Below are 7,463 nucleotides of genomic sequence, written 5' to 3'. Positions count from 1 at the left end.
CTCTCGAGATTCGGAGGGCGGTGCCTCTTCGATTTTTGAGAAAGTAATCCTGTTGGGAGTCTGGCTCTCGAGATTTGTAGGGCGGTGTCTCTTCGATTGTTAAGCAAGTAATCCTGTTGAGAGTCTGGCTCTTGAGATTCAGAGAACGATGCCTCTTCGATTTTTGAGAAAGTAATCCTATTAGGAGTCTGGCTCTCGAGATTCGGAGAGCGGTGCCTCTTCGATTTTTGAGAAAGTAATTCTGTTGGGAGTCTGGCTCTCGAGATACAGAGGACGGTGTTTCTTTGATTTTTGAGCAAGTAATCTTGTTGGGAGTTTGGCTCTCGAGATTCGGAGAGTGGTGCCTCTTCGATTTTTGAGCAAGCAATCTTGTTGGGAGTGTTTTCTTGAATGTGAGTAAAGGTTGGGCATTTTTGCCAGTCTGCTTTGTCACGGAGCACGAAGGTTGACACATATATGGCATTTCCAGTTATCAAGCAGTGGTGTTGTTCCTTTACCTTTGTGGGTAATAGTAAGGTAGCTGGACCTTCAATATTTATGTGTCTAAACTTTGTCAGGGATCTTTGGCAAAGTTATCTGTGGTACCCGAGGAGCTGATGTTGCGTGTGGGGATTGTCGACATATTTTACTCAGGAAAATCTGCTTCTCGAAATTTGGAAAATGGTGCCTCTTCGATTTTTGAACAAATGGCCCTGTTGCCCTTTCTTTTATAAGGGCACCAATTGTGTGCAAGAAGTACATTCAGAGAGTTATTGCTTGTAGGAATTTTCCCTTTATTTTTGTACTTTAGAGATTTATTGGACCTCATTTCTCCTTCATCATTTCTGAAAATGTCTATCCCATCCGATCGTCGTTTTGATTTGAACTTTGCTGAAAAGGCAGCCTTGCCTCCTCAAGACAACATATGGCGCCCAACCTTTTTATCCTCTACTGGTCATCTTACTGTTGGGGACTCTATGATGAAGAATGATATGACCGCTGCGGTGGTGGCCAAGAACCTTTACACTCCCAAAGATAACAGACTACTTTCCAAACGGTCTGATGAGTTAGCTGTTAAGGATTCTCTGGCTCTTAGTGTTCAGTGTGCAGGTTCTGTGTCTAATATGGCCCAACGCCTATTTGCTCGAACCCACCAATTTGAATCATTGGCGGATGAAGTGATAAGTCTCAAACAAGAGATTAGAGGGCTCAAGCATGAGAATAAACAGTTGCACAGGCTCGCACATGACTATGCTATAAACATGAAGAGGAAGCTTGACCAGATGCAGGAATCTGATGGTTAGATTTTACTTGATCATCAGAGGTTGGTGGATTTGTTCCAAAGGCATTTCTTGCCTTCGTTTTTTGGGGCTGTACCGCGTAATGAAGCTCCAAATGATCAACGTCCGATGCCTCCTCCTTCTGGGGTTCTCTCCAGTACTGAGGCTTCGAATGATCACCCTCGGGTGCCTTCTCTTTCTGGGGCTTTGCCGACTGCTGAGACTTCTCCTAAGCAATATTTGTGAAGGCTCCCTATTGTTTGTTTATTTTGACTCATGTATATGTACATATTTGTAACTTATCGGAGATATCAATAAATAAGCTTTGCTTCATTTCAACGTATTGTGTTAAATACACCAAGGCCTTCTTCACTAATTTCTTTGAATTTTTTCTTTTGTTGATGCTTTGTGAGTGAAGCATATAGGTTGAGGTAGTGTTCCCTTAATTTCCCGAGTGAGGAAAACTTCTCGGTGACTTGAAAAATCCAAGTCACTGAGTAGTCGTGAGACTTCCGAGTATCAAGGTGCAGTAGCATATGGTAGGAGTCCCCCAAGTCTTCGGTCGAGGGAGTTGACGAATGAGGCATTTCCTTTCTTGGTGGTAGCCCAAAACTCCTCTTTCATATATATTTGTTATGAAAGTTGTTAGGCCCAAAGAAGGGGAGGCCTAGGCAATTTTTTTTTTTGAATTTTCGAATTTCCAAATTTTCAAAATTTTGAATTTTTGAATTTCTGAATATATATATATATATATATATATATATATATATATTTTTTTTTTTAAGCTTTGTAGGTGAAGCTTTGTTGGGTACATGAATTGATTTTGCTTCACACTATCTTGATCAAGATAGTGTGAAGCTTTTGTGTTGAAGCTTTGTAGGTGAAGCTTTGGAGTTAAAGCTTTGTAGGTGAAGCTTTGGAGTTAAAGCTTTGTAGGTGAAGCTTTGGAGTTAAAGCTTTGTAGGTGAAGCTTTGGAGTTAAAGCTTTGTAGGTGAAGCTTTTGTGTTGAAGCTTTGGAGGTAAAGCTTTGGAGTTGAAGCTTTTGTTGGGTACCATGAATTGATTTTGCTTCACACTATCTTGATCAAGATAGTGTGAAGCTTTTGAGAATTTGTAGTTGTCCTCCATTGATGAAGCTTTGTTGAATTTCCATTTTTTATTTTTTGGGAAACTAGAAATTTGAAAATGTGGGAGAGACAACATATACAAATTTTGCTTCCACACTGTTAAGCAAGAGATTCTGATGCAATCCACACCTTGTAGTAGTCGAAGGTTTGGATGAACCATATAATTGAATTTGCTTCGAACAGTCTTAATCAAGAGTGTGTGAAGCTTTCTACGAGTTGTAGTTGCCTTCCATTGATGAAGCTTTTGTTGGCACCATAAATTGGTTTTGCTTCACACTGTCTTGATCAAGAGTGTGTGAAGCTTTTAAGAATTGTGGTTGCCCTCCTTTGATGAAGCTCTTGTTAGCACCATAAATTGGTTTTACTTCACACTGTCTTGATCAAGAGTGTGTGAAGCTTTTGAGAATTGTGGTTGCCCTCCTTTGATTAAGCTTTTGTTGGCACCATAAATTGGTTTTGCTTCACGCTGTCTTGATCAAGAGTGTGTGAAACTTTTGAGAATTGTGGTTGCCCTCTATTGATGAAGCTCTTGTTGGCACCATAAATTGGTTTTGCTTCACAATGTCTTGATCAAGAGTGTGTAAAGCTTTTGAGAATTGTGGTTCCCTTTCATTGATGAACCTCTTGTTGGCACCATAAATTGGTTTTGCTTCACACTGTTTTGATCAAGAGTGTGTGAAGCTTTTGAGAATTGTGGTTGAACTCCTTTGATGAAGCTCTTGTTGGCACCATAAATTGGTTTTGCTTCACACTGTCTTGATCAAGAGTGTGTGAAGCTTTTGAGAATTGTGGTTGCCTTCCATTGATGAAGCTCTTGTTGGCACCATAAATTGGTTTTGCTTCACACTATCTTGATCAAGAGTGTGTGAAGCTTTTGAGAATTGTGGTTGCCCTCCATTGATAAAGCTCTTGTTAGCACCATAAATTGGTTTTGCTTCACACTGTCTTGATCAAGAGTGTGTGAAGCTTTCTACAAGTTGTAGTGTTTGCATTGTTATAGAGGGAAAATGTCTGAAGCAGATGTAAGAGGCCTGAATAGCTTGATCTTCGTATGTCATGCACTGAAGTTGTTGTTGGCTTGCAATAAGACTTTGTTGGTGACTATAACTCTTGTTGGGCATAAGTGCTCCCCTAGTTGAGTTGTTAAGCTTGATGGTTTTTGATTATTTGTGAATGCTAGGAGTTCACATGTACAAGTTGTACCACTCGTCTTCTGGTAGGTGGAATGAATAGTGAGTTGCTTTCATCACTTGGTTAGTGGTACGAAGGTGAGTTCTTTCATCACCTTTCATCACATTTCATCACCTGGTTGGTGGCACGAGGATGAGTTCCTTCTTCACCTGGTTGGTGGCATGAATGGCAAGTTGCCAAATTATATTAGAGTACGGGTTGTATATTTCATCACTTGGTTGGTGGCACGAAGGAGAGTAAGGGTTGTACATTTCATCACTTGGTTGGTGGCATGAAGATGAATTCCTTCTTCACCTGTTGGTGGCATGAGTGGCAAGTTGCCAAATGATATTAGAGTACGGGTTGTACATTTCATCACCTGGTTGGTGGCATGAAGAAGAGTACGGGTTGTACATTTCATCACCTGGTTGGTGGCATGAAGAAGAGTACGGGTTGTACATTTCATCACCTGGTTGGTGGCATGAAAGAGAGTACGGGTTGTACATTTCATCACTTGGTTGGTGGCATGAAGATGAGTTCCTTCTTCACCTGGTTGGTGGTATGAGTGGCAAGTTGCCAAATGATATTAGAGTACGGGTTGTACATTTCATCACCTGGTTGGTGGCTTGAATGAGAGTATGGGTTGTATATTTCATCACCTGGTTAGTGGCATGAAGGAGAGTACAGGTTGTACATTTCATCACCTGGTTGGTGGCATGAAGATGAGTTCATTCTTCACATTTCATCACCTGGTTGGTGAGAATAAGGGCAAGGTGTCTGGGCACATTGTAATAAGTGTCGAATGACACAAAGTATGTTAAACCCTTTCGAAGCACAGTTGGCTTATGTATGAATGTGTTGGAATGTATGATTGAACGAATATACTGTGAAACTGTTCGTTTATTTGTATATTCTTGTTGACATAGACTTTGTTTCATGTTGGAAGCATTCATGTTGAAGCTTTGAACCCGAGTGTTTCATTGCTAGGAATGTAAGAGGATTATGACCGAGTTATCTAAATCACATCTTTATTGAATTCATGCCAAAAAGTCTTCATTACATAGGATGCCGAACGGCTAAAGCTTAACACTTGTACAATGTGAGTTCACTTGTAATAGTACTTCAAGTGATTAGCGTTCCATGGATGGCCAATGGTCTTTCTATCGGAGCTTCTAAGCTTGTAAGAGCCAGAGCGACTGATGCCAACAACTTCAAACGGTCCATCCCAGTTTAGACTAAGTGTTCCTTCACTTCGGACTCTGTCGCAGAGTAATATTTTCTTCAATACTTAGTCCCCCACTTTGAAAGAACGAGGTTTGACCCTTGAGTCATAGTAGTTGGAGATGCGCTGCTTGTAGGCGACATTCCTCAAGTGAGCCTGGTTTCTATGTTCCTCGACTAGATCTAAGTTGAGGGTAAGTTGTTTGTCATTTTCGCTTTGCATGTAGTTCTGGACTCGGAACGTTGCTTGCTCAAGCTCAACTCGGACAGCTGCCTCTGTACCAAAGGCAAATGAGAATGGGGTTTCTCTTGTTGATGTCCGATACGAAGTGCGGTATGACCAAAGAACTTGGGGTACAATATCTGGCCAACAACCTTTAGCCTTATCCAAGCTGGTTTTCAAAGTTCGCTTGATTATTTTGTTGATGGCTTCAACTTGTCCATTAGACTGGGGATGAGCTGGGGAGGCAAAACATAAGTTGATGTTGAACTTAGAGCAGAACATCTTGAATTTATTGTTGTCGAACTGTCGCCCGTTGTCAGTGACTATCGCATTGGGAATGCCGAATTTGCAAAGGATGTTCTTCCATACGAAGTCTTCTATTTTTGCCTCAGTAATAGTTGCCAAGGGTTCTACTTTAGCCCACTTTATGAAATAGTCAACTGCAACGATTGCATATCGGACCTTACCCTTCCCTACAAGCATTGGGCCGATCAAATCAAGTCTCCATTGAGCGAAGGGCCAAGGGATAATCATAGGAGTGAGCGGCTCGGGATGGGAGTGAGGAATAGTTGCGTAGCGTTGACACTTATCACATGAGCGAGATATTCTGATGGCATCTTGGTGGAGTGTTGGCCAGTAATATCCTTGGCGAAAAACTTTGTGTGCTAGGGATCGAGATCCAGCATGATCTCCGCAGACTCCTTCATGTATTTCCCGAAGGACAATTTCCGCCTTTGCGGGCGTAAGGCATCTTAGGTATGGTAGGTTAAAACCCCATTTGTAGAGTTGGTCATTAATGATCAAGTAATGGGTAGCCTTGTATCGAATTTGCTTAGCATGAACTTTGTCATTCGGAAGGGTGCCATGAGCAAAGAATCTATAAATTGAGGTAATCTAACTATCCCCTTGTTGTAAGTTGCACACTTCCGCAGCCATGGTGCTTGGTGCTACCAACAATTCGACCTAAATTTTTCTCCCAATCTTGTCTTCCACCACTGAGGCGAGGCAAGCCAAAGCATCTGCATGACTGTTTGCTGCTCGAGGAATTTGGGTGATCTGGTAGTGGAAGTGCTTGAGCAACAATTGTGTTTGTGCCAGATATGCTACCATGAAGCTATCCTTAGCATCAAAGTTGTTGGTGACCTGGTTAACCACTAATTGGGAGTCACTGAAGATATCAATTCGTTTAACCCAAGGTGTTTGGCCAAATGTAAGCCTGCTAAGAGGGCTTCATATTCGGCCTCATTGTTCGACGCTTTGAATTTGAAACGAAGAGCATACTTCATCGCCACTTTGTCAGGGGTCGTAAGGACTAGTCCTGCTCCACAACCCTTTTGGTTAGATGAGCCATCAACGTATAGACTCCATGCTGGGGCTGTTGGTTTTATTTTCTGAGCCTCCGAGGGTAATGAAACCACTTCTTTAGGCGTAAAAACAATGTGAACATGATATGTGAAGTTGGCGATGAAGTCTGCCACTGCTTGGCCGTTCTCAGCTGGCTTTGGTTGGTAGAAGATGTCAAACTCACCCAATGCTATCGTCCATTTGATCATTCGTCCGGAAGTGTCAGGACTTTGGAGTATCTATCGAAAATGATGATTGGTAAGCACGATGATGGCCAATGCTAGAGCCAATTTCTCAATGTTGGAGTATCGTGTCTCCACATCTTGTAAGGCCTTGCTAGCATAGTAGACAGGCCGTTCGACATTACCATCCTTTCAAATTAGAACAGAACTTACTGCTGAAGCCGATACCGACAGATAGATAATGAGAGTGTCACCAACCTCAGGTTTGGAGAGCAGATGAGCTTTACTCATGTAGTCTTTGAGGTTCTTGAATGCCTCAGCACGTTCATCAGTCCATGTAATGTACTTCTTACTTCCTTTAAGTGCTTTGAAGAAATGAGCACATCTATTTGTGGCATTTGAGATAAACCTAGTTAAGGCTGCCACCTTGCCAATAAGGTTTTGGATGTCTTTTGAAGTTACCGATTCCTTTATGTCGAGGATTGCTTTGATCTTCTTGGGATTAGCCTCAATGCCTCGTTGGCTTATCATGAAGCCTAAGAATTTACCAGAGCCTACGCTGAAGGCACATTTGTTAGGTTTCAACCTCATTCGATACCTTTTCAGAATGGTGAAAGTTTCAGATAGGTTGGTGATGTGTTGGTCAGCGTGTTTGCTCTTGAATAGCATATGATCAACGTAAACTTCCATGCTCTTCCCAATCTGTTCGGCGAACATTGAATTGACCAGTCTCTGATAAGTCGCTCCTGCATTCTTTAGGCCGAAAGGCATGACTTTATGGCAATATAGTCCCCTGTCAGTAGTGAAGGTTGTGTGTTCTTGGTCCGGAGGGTTCATGAGGATTTGGTTGTATCCTGAGTAAGCATCCATGACGCTCAGGAGTTCACACCCTGCCATAGAGTCTATAAGTTTGTCTATGAAAGGAAGAGGAAAGCT

This window comes from Malus sylvestris, chromosome 4 (assembly GCF_916048215.2).
Source record: "Malus sylvestris chromosome 4, drMalSylv7.2, whole genome shotgun sequence".
Classification (NCBI taxonomy): domain Eukaryota; kingdom Viridiplantae; phylum Streptophyta; class Magnoliopsida; order Rosales; family Rosaceae; genus Malus; species Malus sylvestris.
The sequence above is the reverse complement of the archived record's forward strand: the minus strand, read 5'-3'. Positions refer to the sequence as shown.